At 34.3% G+C, this 23,479-nt stretch overlaps 1 protein-coding gene across 3 annotated transcripts in view; it reads right to left on the bottom strand.

The window, feature by feature from the left end:
- The window catches only part of LOC150102733 (uncharacterized), a 258,688-nt gene that overhangs the window by 129,595 nt on the left and 105,614 nt on the right, over nucleotides 1–23,479 (bottom strand). For all 3 annotated transcript variants that reach the window (XR_016548924.1, XR_016548923.1, XR_016548925.1), the window contains exon 3: nucleotides 10,343–10,449. The gene's annotated coding sequence lies outside the window, so the exon portion shown is untranslated. The remainder of the gene's footprint in view (nucleotides 1–10,342; nucleotides 10,450–23,479) is intronic.

Consider the following 23,479-nt stretch of genomic DNA (forward strand, 5'->3'; position numbering starts at 1 on the left):
GTAAAATGGTTAGTCCAAGTCTCCTGCAATGAATCTTCTGCTCCATGGAGATACCCTTAATAATAATACTATCATCAAATAGTTGGTATCATAAGGGTTGAGCATTTTTCCCACCTTCCTCCCAGTACAGTTTCACTTATATTCACTTGAATATATCTCATTTTTAAATTTATAAAATCCATTATGGTTTTATATTTTTAAATAATTGCTGGTGAAAATGACAGAGAAAAGTAAAAACACTGTAATAAAATAAATGACTAGTTTCATACAGCAGTATTGTGTACTTCTTCAGATCGGATCAAAACACAAATATAAACAGGTATTTACAAAGAGATTTCTGAATTACAAACTGTTATTTTTTAATTCATTCAACACACAACAGATGTTGAAGATGGGAATGAGTTATACGAATGGTTCATTGTTACTAGATAGAGCATACCTTGTCTCACAGCCTAATTCATCAATATGTGAATGCTTTATATATGCTGCACAGAACTGATTTAAGATTAAGCCTTGGTTTTTGTTACATTGGGTAGGACTTCTTCTTGGTGCATCAATCCGAAGATTGGTTATTTATAGCGGCACATCATAACATCTTGTCTTGTGACCTCCTTTTTATCTCTTCATAACTCTTGGTGCCAGTTATCATCATTATGTTATATATGAAATTCTTGGTTTGCCTTGTGGCCTCTTTCCTTCTACAGTCCCCTCCATTATTTCTGTAATCAGTCCACGATGCTTCAGATGGTGTCCAATTAGGCTTTTTCTTCTCTTACTGATGTGGTTCATTAGTGACTTCTCTTCATAAACTACATTTAGAACTTCTTCGTTACTTTTTCTTTCTGTCCAACTAATTTTCATCATCTTTCTCCAGCATCAAAGTTCAAATGCGCCTGAACAAACAACAAAAAAAGTATCCAATTCATTATCGAGATCGAAAACGATCTCGTTTTTCATGTGTTGCCATAAACTACATACAGAGGATAATATATACACAAAGATTCATACCACCATACAAAGAAAAAAAACTAGGGGGTTATCAGCACCCTCAAATATAGAGCTATAGCAATTTCATTTCATGAAGAGGTGCTGAAGAAGAATAGGAAATTATTTGCCAAACATTCATAAAGAATAGCTACAACAACAAAAAAAAAAAAAAAAAAAAGTTCACAAGATCCTCTATAATAATGCCATGAAAGATAAAAATGATTACAAAACACCATAGCCATACTATACATAGTGGAATATCAGAAAAAAATAGATAAAACACTGCTTAACTACAATATTGAAAATATTGATACAATGAATACAATATTGAAAATGAAAAAGATATAAACATAAAAATCGCAAAATATTTAAAAATAACAGGTGTAATTATCTCTATATTTAAACCAAACCTAGTTCAAAAACAAACCAGACTAAAAGTATACAATACATTAGCCCTACCAGTCTTAATGTATGGAAGCGAAATCTGGACAATAAAACAAAAAGACATGTATAGACAAAGATTAACAACAGCAGAAATGAAGTTTATGAGAAAAACTGCAAAGTATACCCTATTTGATCCCAAAAGAAATGAAGAAATTATGAAAGAATTAAACCAAGAACAGTAATAGAAAAAATTAAAAAATATAAACATAAATGGATGGAACACGTTCAAAGAATGAAAACAGAAAGATTACCAAAACAAGCCTTAAAATAAGCCATTAGGAAAAAGAAAACCAGGATGTACTCTTAAATGATTCAACGATGACTTCAAAGGCCGGAACAGGCCATGCTAGGCCTAAATCCTTGATATGCATGATGATGATGATAACTACAATATTAAGGCAATGTTCAAACCTCTGGCAAAATTCTTTAAACTTTATTCTTCAAAAATCTTTAATTTATTCATAACATTTGTTTATAAAATTTAGTTCAGTAGGCTTTGACTGAATATTTGGTACTTCAGCCAAATTGCAAAATGCCAAAAGATTAAAAAATGTGTGCAATAATACTTCACCTAACTATTTCACATGAAAATGTGAAAATAAAAATAACCATCATAATTTCATAGCTAAGTATACATATATAACTTGACAGTTTCGAAAATTGTTTAAAGAGCTCATGGGGATACAAGCCTCTGCATCAGAATAGCCTTAGTTTGCACTGCTTAAAAGACACAAGTGCTACCCAGGTATCCATATATTTGCCTTTTATTAGTGCTTTTCATTAAAATTTCACTGGCCTGACAGCTGTTCTAAACTGTTGGTTCTCATCATGTGAAACCTTAAAATGCCAAGATAAAGCAATTCTGTTTCACAGATATCCCTCCCCTCCCCATAAATGAATAGCAGTCAGTGCATAGGAGTAATTATGAAATAGCCTAAAAGTCTTCATTACAGCATTGTGAAATAGATCAATCATATTGAATAACCATATATATCAAATTACTTAAGAAACTTGGAAATTTTCTAAAGTTATATATATATATATACAGGGTGTTCGGGATAAATTTGACAGTTTCGTAAGGAAAAAGAAAATCTTCTTTGTATCTATTAAATTTAATGAATTGACAAAAAAACATTACAGGCAGAGTTAATTACAATACTATCAACAAGATTTACTCAAAATAACCACCATTAGCATCGATCACAGCTTCAATTCTGCTTCGGAACCTCGAACAAGCTGATGCTACAGTCTCCCTGGGAAGGGCCGCAAAAACTGTTTTAATTTTATCCATTAACTGGGCTTTTGTATTACTGGAAGTGCGATTGGTGTCTTTTTCAACTGCGCCCCATACAAAATAATCCATGGGGTTAAGGTCTGGGGAGTTTGGAGGCCAAACATTTGGACTGGTGAAGTCGTAGAAATTTTCAGACAACCATTTTTGACTTTTCCCAGAGGTGTGGCAAGGGGCCGAATCCTGCTGCCATACATACGGCCTACCATTGGCTACCCTTGTTATCCAGGGCTTGACTACAGTTAGCAACTCCACGAACAAAGCCCGAATTCCAATGCCAGGGTTCTTCAACACCTGTTCCTGCAGATTTGCGAGGAATTCTGCTGTACGAACGCAATCAGATCGTCTGCTAGGGATCTTTCTTCTTGCTACATCCTCGTAGTCACCATTGCAAGTCTCTAGTTCATGCCTGATTGTTTTTACTGTATTCAGGGAGCATTGGGCAGCAGTCGTAATATCCTTATTTTGATGGCGGGCACGAATCATCATGATACAAGTTATTCTCTTCCATGATTCAGGTGGGTTCCAGCTATCCATCCTTTCTGACATCTTGTATATGAATGAAGAAGGGTCCAAACTTTTAAATGAAGAGAAGTGTGTGTTAATACATGTAACTTACGGAAAAATATAATTAATTATAAATATGTCAAATTTATCCCGAACACCCTGTATATATATATATATATATATTTTTTTTTTTTTTTTTAAGCCCTAGCTCATACTACAAACTTTGAAAGTTTCTTAAACAGAGTGAGCTAAGGCAACTCTGATGATGAAGGGTATATTCTCATAAGCTCTCTGATGGATCTTTACCATCTACCATTTCTTTCTATTTTACAGAGCAAAATTTATATTTTTATTCTCTTCTTTGATAAAAGGAGAAAATAAAAGTCTTGCTTTTCCCATAAAATATTAAAGTACAGATTGAACAAGCTTGGTTGATTAATGGTTAACTGGTGCAAGGACAGCAAAGGTCATACTGCTCCAAAGAAAAGGTTACAGCAGTACACAAGGAATTCATAAATAGTCAGAAAGAGATAAGAAAATAATATGCATGTACAAAAATTAAATTAAGCAATACAATATCCATCTATAAATAAAATAGGGAAATGTCATCACCATCCCTTACATCCTTGGGGCATCAAAAAAAATAGCCAGGTCTTTAAAAGAGTACAACCTCTACACAGCTTGTAAGCCTCATTGGAAACTTGCTACTCTTATCTGTTCTACCAAAGATCAGCTCCCTCCTTCATTTCAGACAAATTATGGACTCTACAACCGTGTTATAAATAATTATTTTAATTTCCCAACGTTTCGATCTTCATATTAAAGTCAGCATCTGGAGTATACACATACATATGCAGAGACAAGCTAAATTACATTTCACACAGTATGCTAAAGATACAATATCTCTTTGTCATAAATGCTAAAGAGTCATTGTCTCTTTAGCATACTGTGTGAAATGTAATTTAACTTGTCACTGTATATATATGTGTATACTCTAGATTAGGGGTTCCCAACCTTTTTGTTTCCTAGAGCACATTCTAAAATACTGGTAGGGTGACGGGCACCATCTATTTTTTCAAGCAAATTTTTTGAATTCTTTTGTTAAATGAATACATACAAAGTTTACATTAGAATCAAATGTTTTATTACTTAAAAGTTTACATTATATAAAAATTTAAATATACATATATGTAAGTTAGTGTGATCTTTGGCATTGCATTTCATTGGCCAGTGAAATTAATTATTGCGTGATGTGCACGTGATTATTTCAAACTATACGGCACACAGTTGAATAGCGGCGGGCACACACATATTGTTCGACAGACGCCATGGTGCCCGCGGGCATAGGGTTGGGAACGCCTGCTCTAGATGATGACCTTCATATGAAGGTAGAAACGTTGGGAAATTAAAATAATTATTTATAACACAGTTGTAGAGTGCATAATTTGTCTAAAACGAATGCTGATCACCATGTAACACTAAAGGAAAAGATCAGCTCCCTCCTCTCTCAGTGCCTGGAGTATATAAAGTACCCTGTTCCTGCAAGCTGGCTTACTTTACCATGCTACCGGCCAATACATCTATAGATGTCAAGGTTATCATGGATGCGAAGTGCATATTAAAATTGTAATACCATTGATGTTACATTGAAATATATGATGGATACAAAGCGTACGAGGATGCATATTTGATCCATAATGGCCAGTAAGGTGGTTAGTGCAGACAGGTAGATCAGCAATCACCTGTTTTGAGGAACACAAATCATACATCTGCAATCTGGCCTTGCAGACCATGCATTGGATATAACCCACAGGATCTCCTGGAAGAAAAACACCTTACTCCACCAGAGCAAATTCAAAAAGGAAAGACTGTTTTTAGAATATGCTGTGGCAATCAGAAATCAACTGTATTTAAATAAATACAGATGTATAAAACTTCCCAAAATATGGTAAACAATAATTGTCAGAGGTCTCACTTTACATCCTAGCCCATAGAGGGCGAACCACCTAGATAGGACTTTAGGTTCACCAATGTGTTTCATTTAGTATTGTGTTGTCTTTGTGTGTGTGTGTGTTACAAGAGTCATTTGTAATCCCTGAAGATGTCTCAGTAACTGAGAGGAAATATTGGAAGTATTAAAATTAGTTTTTAATCCTTTCCTAGTGCTGTAAATATTCCATTAAACCTTGAACATGATGTTCTATATCTATCTTTCAATTTCCAGATTTTATCCCATACAATTTTCGCACTGGTTGTTTTATTAATCAATTGGATAAAGTGGATCCACGATTGTATATGACTCAGACCTCTCACGTGTTTTGGCCTGAGCAAGCACACTTAAAAGCTATTGATGTGGTGGGGTATCTATGAAATATACCTCATACTCTGGGTTTATCTTTTTTGGCTGCCTGGCACTCTGAGTTTAATCAAGGCTTTAAATAGAGTGGAAATGGAGATGATGTTTTTGAAACCGAGGCTGTTGCTGGCTGGACAATGCAATCAGTTACATACTTTACTGCTTCATTGATAGATGTTTGACCGACTGTATTAGCATTAAATTTTGCAAGATGGGAAAAAGTATTCCAGTCAGCATGGTCCATTTTCTATATGGGCATCCATGTAGGAGAACATGTGATTCATGTGAAGACTGCAAATAACAGGAAAATAATCATTTCTGTTATGTTGTCTTCAACATCCCATGTGAGCAGTGGAAAAAATGGCAGTGGAGTAGACTGTAAGATCGACTGCAAAATATATAGCAGGTAAGTATATGGAGGAAAGTAGTGAGTCTATTATTCAAAAGGGAGAGGTCGTTATTGTCAAGCATTAATTCAATGATACCACCTTATTCATTTGTGTTGGTACTACTCCACATATTATTGTGCCCATTAAACCACCCATACAAAGTATGAGCTCAGGCAGTTAAAAAATTGATTCATTTAACTAATTTAGCACCCGGTGATAAATAAACTGAACATATTGTAATAAGATATCCCATGGATAGGTGAATTGCTACTGCTTCCAGAACAGTATTAAGATGGACATAATGCAAAGGAGTATGACTACCCACTGAGTTGGCTACTCCACCATGAGCAGGACCACTTCCAGTTCTATCCTTGCATACAAAAGGGAAATTCCTTAAGATTAGGTAGTGCCCTCATTGGGTTTTAAATGTTTCCTGCAGACAGAAACAGAAAAGTTTGTGTTTCTGCAGCAAAACCTTGATATCATTGGTATTCTGGTGAAACCCATGACAATTCCACTGTAAAAATTTTCTTATTGTTTTGGCTTTGTAAACTTGGTTGATTTCTAGGAGGTTTTATTAGGTTTACATTTATCAACTGATTTTGGGAAGTATGGATGGCCATGATCCATCTCTTTCTCTGGAAAAAAAAATAAAAATCAATAAAAATAAAATTCAATACATAATCTGATGCATCAGGATCAGCTGAGAAGTTTAATTTATTTTCAGTGTATACCAAAGTTTCCTTTTTTTTTTTTGACAAGTTGGTTCTCATCAAATAGAACCAAATTATGGAGTTGTTTCAGGAGCGAGACCCAAGATCTCGCGACTGATGCACTTAACAGAGAAGCACTTGTGGTAATAAGGTTCAAGGTATGGTGAAATAGACATGCATGTTTGACATGCTGTTGACATTTACTTAGCTGCCACCTTATCAGCATTAGAGAATCTCAGGACAAGTGTGATAGTGGCTAACTTCCTTTTTGCATCCTAATATAGTTTGTTCTGTTTTAATCTTTTGCATTTCTTTTTCATCTTTACACTTCTGACATGCATAGGAGTAAGCTGGATGATCTCCATAACAGCTGACATTTAGCTTTCTTTGCAGATCAAACTTTGTTATCATGCTCTTTACTACCACACTATGCACAGGTGGTAGAGTCACAACAGGCAGTCTGGGTATGCACACATTTCTGACATTTAAAGCATCTCAGTGTATTACGGAAGTACACTCTTATAGGACAATTGAGATACCCTGCTTTTACAGATATTGGGAGTCTTAGGTTTATCAAAAGTAAGGATGATGTTTATGGTCGGCCTTAGGTGGGCATCCCTACATATTAGGATGTGTATCACACCTGTCATTCCTTGAACTTTAAGTCCTGAATCTATCTCTCATCACGAACATCAAAAAGATACCATTTTGATATCACTCCTCTACAAAAACTGAGTGTTTTATGAAGTGTTTATGAGGTGTTCCACCCACTCATGTTGCTCTCAGCAGTTTCTCAGAATGTTGCTAACATGATGTTTCCACAAGGATATCACCAGAACATAGTTTGTTAACAGTTTTTTTTAAGATCCTGGTAGTACTTCTGTGAGGGTGGTCTAAAAAAAGATCTCAGCCTAACAATGAAAAAACGAATCTATAATTTCAGAATTATTTTTATTATTCAAACATAATCTCCCTTAAGACTAATACATTTATTAAAATGATGCTGCAGTGCCATTATCTCTTTCCTGTAGTGGTTCTCAGTAACATCTACAAAATATCCCTCTACAGTTGCAATCATCTCTTGATTCGAAGAAAAACGCTGCCCAGCAAGGATGAGTTTTAGTTTTGGGAAGAGACAGAAGTCAGAGGGAGCCAAATCTGGGGAATAAGGTGTATGTTCCAACAATTCATAATGCAGATCCCTTAATTTTCCCATTGTCAAAACACTTTTGTGGGCAGGTGCATTGTCCTGATGAAAAATGATGTTTTTCTTCTGCAAATTGGGCCTTTTCTCGCGAATTTTTTCGTCTAGTCTGGTTAAAAGATCGGAATAACATTCCCCGGTTATTATTTCACCCTTTTCAAGGTAATCAATAAACAAAATGCTTTTAGAATCCCAAAACACCGATTCCATGACCTTTCCTGCTGATGGAACCGACTTTGTCTTCTTTGGCACTAAACAACCAGCTTCTCTCTATTGTTTTGACTGCTGTTTGGATTCTGGTGTGTAGTTGTGAATCCAAGTCTCATCGAAATGAATAAATCGATACACAAAATCAGTTTTATTTTTGTTAAAACGCTCCAAGCACTGTTCAGAGATTTTCATGCGAGTGCGTTTTTGATCTGCTGTGAGCAAGCGCAGCACCCATCTTGCGCACAGCTTTTCCATTTGCAATTCTTCATGGAAAATATATCCTACATGTTCTTTGAAATGCCTATAGTCTCAGCAATTTCACGCCCTTTGACTTCACAGTCATCCAATACCATATCGTGCACTTGATCAATGATTTCTGGTGTTGTTACACTTTTTGGAATTCCTTCACGTGGATCATCTTCAAAGCTGGTACTGCCACATTTAAACTTGGCAGTCCATTTCTTAAATGTCAAAAATAAAGGAGAAGAGTGCCCATAAACTTTTATGAACTTAAAATGAATTTCTTTTGACGTTAAACCTTCTTTTACAAAGAATGTTATAACCGTGAGATACTCAATTTTATCCATTTCAAGGGATACAGACAATTTTGCTTCAGACAGCTCTATAAAACAAATCACTTGATAGAATGACTTGCAATTTCACATCGATGCTTATGATAGATGTATCAACTTAGAAAAAAAAATCTTGCCGATAGTGTTGCCATTGATGATGGAGGCTGAGAACTTTTCAGACCACTCGTAAATCCTTTTAAATAAAGGGCAACATTTCCCATATTGGCTTTTCACCTGCTGCATGGATTACCAAAAACACTGGCACATTTATACAGGTATCACATATGTTTTGTTTCTTAATTCTGTTATCAAATGATATATCTATGGTATTAGTACTTGATTGGGAACTTTTAGAGTCCCTAAAGCATTTGAAGATGAAGAATTCATGCACAATAGGTTATTTTGTTTGGTGCAAGAGCTCCTCACCAACCAAAGAGAAACACATGGATACCCACTGACTGGCAAGCAATGACTGTGCTTGGGGATGGAATGACCTTAGATGCTATACCAGCACCACGGCAAACCTTGGGTCCAGAACACGTATCATGGAGTGAGAAACTTACTGCAACTCCCTTGCAAGCAAGCCCAGTAGCCAAATGATCTTGGCTACTGGGGTGCAAGACTACTGAAATCCCCTAGATGTCCAATGGTGGTCTAGAAAAAGGATAGTAAAAAAGATTCAGAAATAGAACGAAAAATGCAAGAAGAAAAGCAAAGAAAAAGAATAAGAATTAAAGGGACCAGTACCATCCCAAACAGGTGCCCCACACGGAGGGGAGAGCCAAGAGGCTTCAATTTGGCATAAGTGAGATATTGTAATGGAGATATAATGGATCCATCCATATTTTATATCCAAATATAGAAAGAAAGTTAAAAGTTTCAAAAATATATAAGAGAGCTTCTAATGTCTAAACATCATTTGGCAATGCCACTGAACTCAAAACTACCTGAAGTAAGTACCTTGTATCTATCTACAACACCAATAAATGTAATATATTTTATTCATTAAGTTCTTTGAAATACAAGAAACTTGTTGACTCTGAAAACTGTTATTGATGAGTTTGTTATACTTGGATTTAATATGCATTATTATAATACTTATTCTTAAAAAGATTAATATCAGTTTATTCAAGTTTAGAATAAAAACATGTATTTATTCTTCTACTTTATTCTACTGCAGAATGTTTAAAACTCAATGAAATTTATAATGCTTTCACTTTCTATGTTTCATAAACCATATACAGATATGTAGGCATTTATGATGTAGCATTAATCTTAATTCATGAGCACTGTTTTAATTTTGTGAAGATTCTAGAATCAATATACACTTTTGTCAGAAATGTTTTGAAATATGACAAATAAATTCCTGTGATGTGCATGCATGTACACATATACATAAGTCTCAGATAATTGCCATTGGTGATTTATAACATTACAGCTGCCATTTTTTTCTCACTTCTCATTAACAACTGGAATGAGTAATTCATATTTGTTTCCTGTAGTAAGCAATTAAACGATTTAAAACAGAAATTCAGATAATATTGTTATTTTTTTCTATCAATATCTTTTTTTTATATACAATATCCATAGTGAAAGCAAATGACTTATGCAAATAGGTTAATGTGATAAATAAAATAGCACAGAATTTTGTTGAGAAAGGTGTTCTTACCTGAATATTTGAGAACTTGATAATGACGCTTTATAAGTGATGGAAGAACAGAAATACCAAGAAGAGACAGCAAATTCATCATTACAAGACATACGTTATAAAATAGCCTTTAAAAAAAGTAATAATATTTTATATCAGCATCTTATCTGCTTCTTATCAATACAACTTCTTGCAATTAAGAAAAGAAACTAAACTTTAAATAGTTTAGCTACAAATCAACAATTCATAATGAAGTTTTGGGAATCTCAAATATGTATTTTTACTGTTATATTTTCAGTACTGGCCATTCTGAAAAATATGATAAAGATATGTCTAAATAATCTATTAGCCAATGGTATGAAAACAGGAAATTAACTCCACATTAATATTTATTAAATAATATATATAAGTGATGATATATAGATATATAATACATATACAATTTTCAGAGCATGTGTACCAAGCATGCCTATAGTTTCTATTTGAATAAGCCGATAGAAAGTGATGATTCAATTATGTATTTCTTGAATAATTATTCAAGTAAGCTACACAGTGTTAATTTTTTATAAATACAGATTATTAACACTGAATGAATATGTAGGCTGTTGGAAATTTATTTTTCACTTGGTTAGACTATAATAAATTTAGTTTAATCCTTTATCCAATTGTAAGCAAACAAAGTTTGCACCTGAAAATATCTTCAGAACTGGGATAAGGTAGTGCTACACCAGGCAACGCAGAGCAAAAGTGGACCAAGCTCTCATCACTCTTTGTCTCAGTATCTCCCATAATGCAAAGCACATCTCCTTACAGACATGTATACTGCTATGCATTAAGGGAAGGGTCATTACCCAGACCGGTTTCAACCTTTATTGAGGTCCCTTAATGCATAGCAGTATACGTGTCTGCAAGGAGATGTGCTTTGCATTATGGGAGATACTGAGACAAGGAATGATGAGAGCTTGGTCCACCTTTGCTCTGAGTTGCCTGGTGTTGCATTACCTTACCCCAGTCCTGAAGATATTTTCAGGTGCAAACTTTGTTTGCTTACACTTGGATGAAGGATTAAACTAAATTTATTATAGAATATGTAAGCCAAGAATGATTATACACCTAAACCTCTTTTTACGCGATAGATACGTTCCTAAAAATTACGCGTAAAAAGAACTACGCGATATAGAAAAAGTGAAGAATGGCTCCAAACCTGAAATATAAGCAAAATAATGAAAAAAAAAAAAAAAAAAAACATTAACTCTGTTAGGATCATAAGATTTTTATTTACATTTCATGGAGAACACACATACATATAATGAATTTTAATAACTTAAAAAAAACATATTCATTTCAATTGTTTGCTAAGGATTCTATTAAAAAATTATGTTATTCGCTATCAGTTTCTGTCAATAAATGTGAAAGCTTTTGTTTTCGCGAGACTATAATATCACTAGAACTACTTGATATGGTATTATCGTCATTGACTTCCGCCTCAACTTGTGGAATTCTTCTTGTCATGTCTTGAACAAAAGTACCACTGGTTGTTTCAGTAGTTTTAGGCATGAACTCAGTTATTAATCGCTGTGTTGATGCTTTAGATAAGTCATGATATAATTCTCTGTATGAAGACATTATTAACAACCTAAGCTCACATGAAAACTTCCCAGCACGTTTCTTCATTTGGATAATGTCAGGCAAAATAATTGCCTAAATTACTGGCCAGTTTAAGACCTCCTTTAATTATATCAGCAATAAAAGTAGGATTATCTTGATCATTATCATTAACTTCTTCGCTTTCAGGAGTCTCAGAAACAATCTCCACTATTTCGTCTTCCTAAGAGGTTTATCAATTAACAATTCTTTGATATCTGCCGACGTAAAATCATCGAATCCTTCTCTGCCAATTTCACATGCCAAACTTATTATATTGGGGAATTCTGCAGTATGGTTGAATCCTTAGCATTCTCTTTAACACATGCGGGCCAAATAGCTTTAGCATGCATTCATAGTTTCTGGTCTCAAATCAGATAACGATAACAGAACCTGATCAATACAATCCATAACTGAAAATTTTTTCCACACATCCATAACTAACAGTGTTTCATCATCATTTAGCTTGTTCAAAATGTACTGAAATGTTTGTCTGACATAATATGTTTTAAAAGTCACAATTATACCTTGATCTGGAGGTTGTAGCAATTATGTGGTATTGTGCGGCAGAAAAAAAAATTGCACATTTGGGTGTTCTATGGCAAGATGACCGGGTGCATTATCAAGAATCAAAAGCACTTTAAATGGGAGACCCTAGTCATTCAAATAGTGTCTAACTTCTGGCACAAAATGTTTATGGAACCACTCATTGAAAATATCAATGGTCACCCAAGCTTTTTTGTTGGCCATCCAACGAGCTGGCAATTTTTGAAAATCTATGCCTTTCATTGGCCGTGGTCTTAATGATCGATTTATGAGCAGTGGTTTTAACATCCGATCTCCTAAAGTGTTCGAACACAATAGGAGTGTTATGCGATCCTTTGCTGCTTTGAATCCACCAACAGTTTTTTACATTTTTGATAAGTAAGTTATGTTTGGCATTTTTTTTTAGAAAAGGTCGGTTTCATCAATATTCCAAACTTGTTCACGAGTGTAACCTCCATCTTTAATTGTTTTAGCAAGTTTTTGTGGAAATGATTTAGCAGCTGTTTCACCTTTAATTTTTATATTATGAAGAGCATGTCTTTTAATAAACTTAGCCAGCCAACCATTGCTTGCATGAAATTCATATTTTTTCCTCGATTGAGATGGCTGATTGAGATGATCTGGCTGCAGTTTTTTAATCTGTTCATAAAATGAACAGATTAAAAAAGATAATGTACAAAATTCTTTTTTGTACATTATCTTCTATCCACATCACTAAAGCTTTTTCAGTCTTTTCTAGAACATCTCTTGTTGATAATTTCGCACTCGATTTTGTACCAGAACATACCGCTTTTCTAATAGTCTCTTCATTTTTCTTTATAGATCTGACAGTTGATTCACAGACTCCAAAATGCTTACCCACAGCCGTCGCAACTTTCCCAGTTTGAAGACGATCTAAAATTTGAATTTTTATATTCAAGGAAACGGCTTTCCATTTTTTTTTTTTTTTTTTTAAGTTATCGGCAACATCATGTGAGGGCTGGATTAATATCTTCGGTTAATGAAATGAAAGTTTGAAAATTACATATAGCTTACCATTTATTATTTCTTAATTTTATAACGCGATTTTTATTTTGATTTCACTTAAAAAATGCAAATACAAAAAATGCGGTAACTGTGTTGTCTACTCAAACATCAAATTCAAACTGCTAAGAACTGCTTTTTTATGCACAGTCAGTTGTGTATTGTAATTTATTGGAATTCCCAATAAATGAAATTCATAAGAATTTAGAATTTTGTAGAATTTAGAAATTCTAAATTCTACAAAATTCTTAGAATTTTCTTGAATTACGGATTTTTTCCTAACTTACACTTTAGGTTGGTCGCGTAAAAGTGAATAAAAATCATGTAAAAAAAAAAATTATTTTTGATATCCCAATTCACGTAAAAAAAATTTGCATAAAAAGAGGTTTAAGTGTATATGCTAAGGTCCTTAAAAAATACATCAGGACATTCTTCACCACACTTCCAAAAATCCGTTCTCTTATCAGCCATCCAAAACCTGTTCATCACAACCTAAAATATCCAGGTGTATATAAATTATGGTGTGAATGCAATATCCCTTATTTTGGACAAACGAACAAATCTACTGAACAACGTATCGAGTAGCATACGAGAGACAACTCCTATAAAAGATCACGTGCAACTGCGTTGTCAAGTCATGTTCTTTTCTCAAGCAATCCTAACGATAATCTCCAAAGTCATTCCATTTGCTGGGATAAATCAGAAAATATTTTTCGCTGTGGTGATGAGTTCGAAAGAAAAATCGTGGAATCCAGGGAAATCAACTCTGAATCCTGAACACTTAAACAGCAATTTGAGTTATAACATCCCAGATAGCCATACTGCAGTTATTCAATATTGGTGTTCACGAGAGCCTGCACGCACACACGCAATAAACAATAGCGTGCCAGTTAGAACAACTTAAAAAATACAATTTTTTGTTTCAATTATGTGTTGCAATTTTTACCTGTAATTTTCAGTTTTTTTAGATGCTTCACTGTTTATTACTATTCTCTTCCTTTAATGAATACCTGATGAAGGCTGTTATAAGCCGAAACTAGTTGTATTATTCTCATAAAAAACTTTATAAGTTACCTCGGTTTTTAAGTCATTAAATCTATATTTTTTAAAAATGTATCACAACAACCAAGTAGAAGTCCATAATTACATATATATATATACACTCGAGAGAAAGATTGTTGAAATCTAGAGAAATTTCTCTAGATTCTTTTCATATCAATAACAGCCTAAGTTTCAATCTCTCTGATGCACACGTTGTGCGTAGTATACGTTTGGAACTCAAGCTCGCTTTTTGTTTTCAAACATACTACTGTCTTTTTTTGTACTTGTTCTGTTATTACAATTTTAAGTCTCTGTAATTCTTTATATATTTCTTTGATTGTGATACCTGAAGATGTTGATCTATTCAACAAAACTAGTAAACTAGTAGTATCTTTTCAAATATACCATGTCATCTTTTTTTCACTCAGTATCAGTCATTAAAGCTTTTTCATATATATATATATATATATATGGAAATATTTCGTGTGTATGTACTGTTAGCACTTATCATTGTTGACATTAGAGCAGAGCAATTCCAAAACTGAAACTAATATTCTTCAGTGTGTTAAGGATGACAAGAAAATATTGAAGAAAAGTCTGAATAATAATACTTTAAATCAATGAAACATCTGAATAATAATATTTCAGTTAAGATTTTAGATGACATTTATGTTTGGAAAAAGCCACATGTCAACAGTGATATCGGAAAGCATAGTGGAGAACCTGGATATGACTGATGCAATCCACATGATGTCATGCAGCATTTGTTTGCATTAGCAACAGAGAATACTAGATAATAACAACTGAGTAGCCAAGAAGGAAAGCAAACTGTAGAGAGACAGTGAGAGAGAGGAAAATCCAAAGTTAGGGAAAATTGTGGATCCAGAATTACCATATATTTAAGGAATAAAAACAGAGATTGTGTTTAAGATGTACATGGACATAAAGTCTGTTAACATCAACTGATATATCCTGATATTTTCAAGCTACCTGTTATAAAATCTGTTCAACTGATGAAGTAAAGGAACAGTTGATTATTGCTGACATTGGTTACTGGAATGGAAGAAACTAACAAATGTAGTCTGTTATATTATGCAAGAAATCTTATCTTCATTTTGAATGGAAATATTGTTGTCAGTAAATTGTCTCAACTAATGGAAGGTAGGAAAATTTTGTTTCTGAAGTTAAATTTCTCCTGTCTCATCTTGAAAGTGGAATGGGTGTGTGGCAACTAATAAACTTTGAACTGACAATGCAGTACAGCACATTTCATGTAATTTATTTGCTCTGCTCAGAATGGAACACACACACACACACACACACACACACACACACACACACACACACACACACACACACACACACACACACACACACACACACACACTTGTCATTATGACTATGTTAAAGTTTGGTTGATTGCAATGCATAATTCATCTTTAATTGCTTGTACAATTTAAATTGACAAAAAGTGTGTGAGAGTGAAGAAAAACTTTTAATTCACAGTATAATGACTTGTGTTTATGTGATCACTAAATGAGTTGTGCATACAGTCAGATGAATACTTTAATAGTTAACTGAGAGAATTTATAATTCTCAGTGACCTATTTAAATTGCCGTGCTGATTATTTAAAATGACAAACAGATATAGGGATATTCCGAAAACTTTATTTTAGAAGTACAGAATGGATTTAGAAAAGGACGATCATGTATAGACCCGGCCTTTTGCCTAAAATTAATAGTAGAGAAAAGAAGAGAATACAATTTAGAAACACATATTGCATTTATTGACTTTGAAAAAGCATTTGACAAAGTTAAAAGAAACATATTATTTAACATATTAAAAGAAAGACAAATACCAAATAATATCCTAAAAGCTATCACAAGTATATATGAAAATAATCAAATACAAATAAGATTAAATCACAAGCTATCATATACGAGAGAGATAAACCAAGGGGTCCGACAGTGATGTCCCCTCTCAGCAACTCTTATTAATATTTACTTAATTGAAATAATAATAAAATGGAATAAAAATTTACATCAAGGAATTAAACTTTCTCCTATAGTAAACTTAAACATTCTCCTCTTTGCCGACAACCAAATAATAATTACAAATTCTGAAGATGAACTACAGAAAGCTATTTTATATCTAAATGAGATATCCAAAGATTATGGTATGATAATATCAACATTAAAATCAAAACTATGGCCTTTAAAGGACAAGATCCAGCAAGAATTAAAATAGTAATAGATAACAAGATCTTAGAACAGGTGAATTCATTTAACTACCTAGGATGTACAATCACATATGAAAATGAAAAAGATATAAATGTAAAAATTGCAAAATATTACCAGGTGTAATTAACTCTATATTTAAACCAAACCTAGTTCAAAAACAAACCAGACTAAAAGTATACAATACATTAGCCCTACCAGTCTTAATGTATGGAAGCGAAATCTGGACAATAAAACAAAAAGACAAACAAAGATTAACAACAGCAGAAATGAAGTTTATGGGAAAAACTGCAAAGTATACCCTATTTGATCCCAAAAGAAATGAAGAAATTATGAAAGAATTAAACCAAGAACCAGTAATAGAAAAAATTAAAAAATATAAACATAAATGGAGGGAACACGTTCAAAGAATGAAAACAGAAAGATTACCAAAACAAGCCTTAAAGTACAAACCATTAGGAAAAAGAAAACCAGGACGTCCTCTTAAACGATTCAACAATGACTTCTAAGGCCGGAACAGGCCATGCTAGGCCTAAATCCTTGATACGCATGATGATGATTAATTATTTTAGATATACTTGGAGTAACTACTGGCTTCAGCTATAACAGCTAATGATTAACCTTCTTTGAATTCAATTAAATACTTAGTCTATGATCAGTGCTAGTGTTTCGATAGGAGATAATGTTATAGGCTAGCGAATGTGTATTGATTGTGAAATGTTTAGACAAATTAGTTGGACAAGTAAAAGATAGATGATCCTAATAGGAGATTTTAATTATAGGAATGTGGATTAGAAAGAAAAGATAGTATAAAGGAGAGTGAATTTGTTGAGTTTCTGTGGGATAACTATCTAAAGCAGCATGTGAGCTGGAAGCAACAAGAGGTTTCTCGGTGTTAGATTTGGTGATATCCTCACAGGAAGTCGTTGTGAATGAGGTATCAACACTGCCACCTGCTGATGAAATTAATCATGAGGTATTGGTGTGGAAAGTAGTCAAACAGGAAAAAATTGCTATCAAGAAGGTCTATATGTGGAACTATAAGGTGGGTGATTATCAGAAGCACCATAGATAACTAGCATCAATACATTGGGTTGATAAATTGTGTAGAAAAGATTTTGATAGTGCATGGGAAATGATAAGGCAGTATCACTTTCACTAAGAAATGCATAACTGCATTCCAAGAGTTAAACAAATAAACAGGGTAGAAGTTAGATGGATTAACAATGAAATCAAGCAAGCAGTGTTATAAAAGAACTTGTTATGGAGGAAGTACAAGACAGTTTGCAGTGAACAGATGCATGAAGAATATAAAATGCAGGCCAGAAAAGTGACAAGCATGGTCAAAAAAGAAAAAGTAGAATATGAGAGAAGACTGGCCAGTCAGGTCAAAGTTAATCATTCTTTCTTTCTTTTACTTGCAGCATATCAACAGAATTCTTGTGGACTGTCTTTAGCTTGCAGAGCCAGCTTCTTTCATACTCAGACTTTTCTTTGCGTTCAACAGCTGTGATTATTCTAGCCTGCTGCTTATTATTTTCATAACAGACATCATCCTTAGGCACACGGTATTCTTTCCACATCATTCATTGCACACGAATCTCTTGACTCCAACCCTATTTATTCTTTGAACTCTTGAGACACATTCTGATATCGCATCATTTAAGTATTTTTTTAAATGATTCCTATGCACAGTTGATATTCTTCCCATCCAGCAACCGATACCATTCTGCTAAACTCAGTTCCTCAGGTGGTCATAATTTCCTGCTTTGTAGTTCAGCATGTAACCTTTTCTGAATGGAACATTCATAAACTTAGTCACTTACCAAGTGAGCACCACATGATCACTGTCACCAACTGGAGCAGTGGCGGCCCTTACCAAGTCACTTAGTCACTTACCAAGTGAGCACCACATGATCACTGTCACCAACTGGAGCAGTGGTGGCCCTTACATAAGCACTGCGACACTGCAGCACCCCAAGGAAAAAATGAAAAATTTTAATTTTGTAAATAATAACAATGCTTACAACATTATATAAATGCAATACAACATGTTAAAGGTTGCAGCTTATGTTTTGACATTCATTGAATAGTTAATAATTGGAATTGTTCGATTAACGCTTTAGATTACGAAACAGATGCACTGTGATCTAACGCCGATATTTGTTGGTGCTTGTCATTGCATGTTATGTCATTCAGACACTGCCCAAATGGCAGTGTAGTTTTAGTATCCTTATGGACGTTATTTCTGTGAGATATGAAACGTTTATTATTGGTGCGTGTGCATGGTGAACTATTTTTTGTCAATATTATTTTATTTTGTCAAAATAACATAATTATTTATTTATTATAGATACAAGGCTGAATTATGATGAGTGTCACTGTTGAAAATATGAAAAGAATTATATTTTTTCAATTATCATTACACAAAACAAATGCACTGCGATCTAACACTGATATTCGTTTGCGCTTGTCATTGCTATTGATACAAAACTTTTATTATTGGTGTTTGTTCGTGGTGAGGATGAAATATTTTTAATAAAGCAATTTTCAATATGTAAATTTATTTATTAATAAATTCGTTACTGATTAGGGAAAAAAAGTTTTTTTTTTTTTTTTTTTGTATATGTAGCACCCCCACTTAAAATTTTCACCGGCCGCCACTGAACTGGAGGAAGAATAGTTACGTCTTTAACTGAAACACCCTCTGAATTTAACACTCTTTGACCTCGAGTTCCTTCTGTCACATGCTGCTTGAGGAAGTTGTTTTGCAACAGCTCAATAGATTCAGTTTCATTCTTCTCATGATATTTTACTGCTACCCAATCAATATTTGGATAATTAAAGTCTCCAATTATGATTAATCTTTTCATGCCCATTCTCTTTATTTGATGATGCATTTCTTCATAATAGCAATCAATCCATCAGGTGTGTAACAACACCCCACTAAGTAATTGATCTTGTTAGATTCCACCTCATGTCAAATGGCTTCAAATTCACTGCCACATGAAATACTGTTACCAATACTACAATCATAGATCTCAACAGTAACTGGATTCAAGTCATCCGATATCATTAGCAGAATGCCCCCTCTTCTCCTATCCTGTCTATCTTTCCTAAAAATACTTACCCTTTATACTCAATACCAGTCAATATGTCTGATTCTGATAACCAGGGCTCACTAATGCCTACAATCTGAAGTCCCTACATACTGAACAAAACAACTAACTCTCCCCCTTTGTTTTTGATATTCCTAGCATTCTTGTATAATAATCTACCTGCATGTTCTTTTGTATGATCTTGTCTGCAGTCTGCATGACAGTTGGACAACTTGCAGATCTCTATTCTTCTCTAGTGTCTTATACATGTAGACATCTTTGCATACATTTGATGGTTCAAAACCAGATGAACACAAAGTCTAAATCGTTCTCATTAGCACAATTATATAACATTGTCGCTCTTACACTCATATTCCCACCATTCTTCCCGTTATAATTTAGTTTCCCTGACTCCCGGTGTTAGATCTCATACCAGTTATTAGTTTTAGTTTATCAAGACTGCTGATACCAAACACATTCAGGTGTAGGCCATCCCTCTTATACAAATCTAATCTTCCCTCAGACTCACTCCACACATCCAAAAACTCACATTCATTTCTTCTATACAGCCTATGCATTGAATTGTATGCCATCATAGCCCTTCTTAATTAATTTTTATCATATCAAGGTAATATACCTACTATTTTCACTTTCTCACTCTTCACTCTCACCTCTTCCAACAACACTTTCATTTCCTTTCTCATACTGAGATAATATATAAATTTTTAATAAGAATGTTTAACAGCATGTTTAAGAAATGTACATTTCAATTCAATAAAACGGCTTGTTATGCATCATATGGTATTTGCATACAGATTAGTCTCTTATCTCTCCTGTAATTCTCCTCACATAGAAAACTCAAGTCCTGTCAATATCCAACTTCTAATTCATTCCTTCCTTACAAATGTCTTGGTACTAATTAAACAATGCACACTGCGCTTCTCTTCGGTGCCGGAAAAGTAGGATAGTTATGTTTAACATATATGCAGCCATGGTGTTAATCACTCTGCTAACACCAAAGCAGTAGCTACTTAAATACATGCTTGTTTCAAGTATGTATTCAAATCATTTCCCTGTATCACAGTTTTTGCATTCGTGGTTATATTTCTCGAATACATGATTAGATGATTTATTATTATTATTAACATGGTTCAGAAATAGATGAACACAAATTCTTAACATCTGACCTCCATCCATGGAGTAAGAGACTCATCATGGGAGGTACACACTATTGCATCCAATGCTCAACCATTCAGTGTGTCTACATTCACAACACACTCAGGCAATGAATTCCAGTCACCAACCACTCTCCAAAGGACCTTCTCCTCACTCCTCTTGTTCTAGCCCCCCCCCCCTCCCATTCTATGAAAAATATCTTCCATGTCAAACTGATAAAAACCCTGACTAGATTATACGTTTCAATCATACCCTCCCCCTTCATCCTATTCACATGGCTTTGCAATTTACATTCTCTCAATTGTCCTTATACTCCCAAATCTTCTCTGGACCCTTTCTAACATATCTTCGCCACTATGTAAACCTGGCGACCAAATCTGTGCACTAATCCACATGAGGCCTGATCAAGGCTATATACAATGGCATCTCTTCATTCCAATCTATACTACCATAATTAAAATTGCCCATAATACTTTTCCTTTGTTCACTAATCCAAGTTGTTTATACATTTATTCATCACCAACTTCCACATTCCATGTCCTACAGCAATATCCAACTAAATATGTCTTCCTCTCAACTTCCACTTTACACCACACTGCCTTATAACCACTGCCACTATTTCCCTCTTTCATGTCTACCTTATGTGGATATAATTCCCCTGTTATCATCAGCAGCACTCCTCCTCCATTGTTTTCCTTTCTATCTTCTCAAAAAATGCTGTATCCTTTCATTTCTTTTTCCGTTAGGATATCATCTTCATTCAACCATGTTTCACTTATTCCAATGATTTTGGAGTGAAAAAACTCAGTTACTGAAACCATTTCATCTCCTGTGTTTCTGATACTTCTGGCATTTGTAAACAAACACGAAAGTTCATTTTTAGGTCTATAACCAGTCATATTCAAACCACTTGTTGGTTGTAATTTCCCCACCACACCTGCCCTTGTGCAATCAACTTTACCACCACTAACCACATATCTGGTAAGTCTCATCTTCCTCACCCACACTGCAATATAATCTGTCTCCATGCCGATCATCTCCATATACACATTCAATGCAACTTTCAACATCCACTCTCCCTATGCCATTGTAAACTGTTGCTATTTATAAGCCTGCTTGGTTACTGCGCCTTTGTAACAATTAATGTCTAATGAGTTATTGTAATATCTTTATTCTAATTGGCAGTGCACTTTTGCTTTCGTAACCCTTCTTACTTATTCTATTGCATACTATGTTTATCCACATTTCGCATTTACTAGTTGTATGCCTATGAACACTGGAAAATTTATTTGCTGAGACTGCATCACCAGTATTTCTATATCAGCATAAGACTCAGTAATGCGTCCAGTAGATCTCTTGCTCTCTCTCTGTCTCTCTTACTAGCATAAAATTACTTCACTAAAGTTTACATAAACAGTCATGGTTCGCAAGTATTTAAACTACGCTTTTAATGCCTTAGTTGTTTCCCACTCACAAGTCCGAGTTTATTTAGGAACAGTGCATTGTAAAATAAATGATCAGGCGGCACTCTATTGACATATAAATAAAACACATTTATTTACATTAATATCAAAGTACATTAATTAAACGATATGCTAAAATTTCCATATGCTAAAAGCCTATCTGTTAGGCTTTTAGCATAAGGAAACAAACTTTACCTTTTCAATACTAAATAACTATACAATGTAATTACTCAATTACTTCTCTGCTTATTAAATCAAATTATTGAAATTCTAATTTACTCACAAAGAGGTTAGCTAACTATGTCAAGTTATTTCACAAATCTTATGCCAATTATTAACATTCCAAATGACTCTCTCTTATGGACACTTCTTATTACTATTAACTTAGTTCTTATCAGCCCATCTATAACGTATCTCCTAGATTATAAAAGGAAATGTACAACAACAAAAAATGGAACAAACTTACAGAGGCTCTGCATCACACGTTCAATCAAAGGTCTTGCACTAAAGTCTCTATGCCTTTTCTTTCATCTCAGGTCTTAGGCTTCCTTCAGGTGTATCTTGCTTCAGTGGTATCTCGTCGGGAAATTGGCGGGCTTTTTGACTGTAATCTGTGGTACTCGTATAGCACATGCAAGAGGTTTCAGCATACGGGCAAAAATCCTCCGGTGCTGAAGTTCGCTCTGCAGCTATTGGCTTCAGTTGATCTCCTGCGGAAAAAGGACATCCGACCGACACTTGGCTCGGGTATTTACATCGGCTGTTCTCTCGTCATTCCCATTTTTCTCCTCTGGTTTGGGCTTGCCATAACATCGTCCTCTGGATCCTACTCCCAGTATTTCTGTCTCTAACTGCCAACTCCAAAGACTGTAACTGCCGCCCTTGACTGCCGACCACAAAGACCCCGATGTTCGGCTCAGTCCCTTTTT

Source organism: Typopeltis vanoorti, chromosome 10 (assembly GCF_054136105.1).
Source record: "Typopeltis vanoorti isolate ZY-2024b chromosome 10, IOZ_Tvanoo_1.0, whole genome shotgun sequence".
NCBI lineage: Eukaryota > Metazoa > Arthropoda > Arachnida > Uropygi > Thelyphonidae > Typopeltis > Typopeltis vanoorti.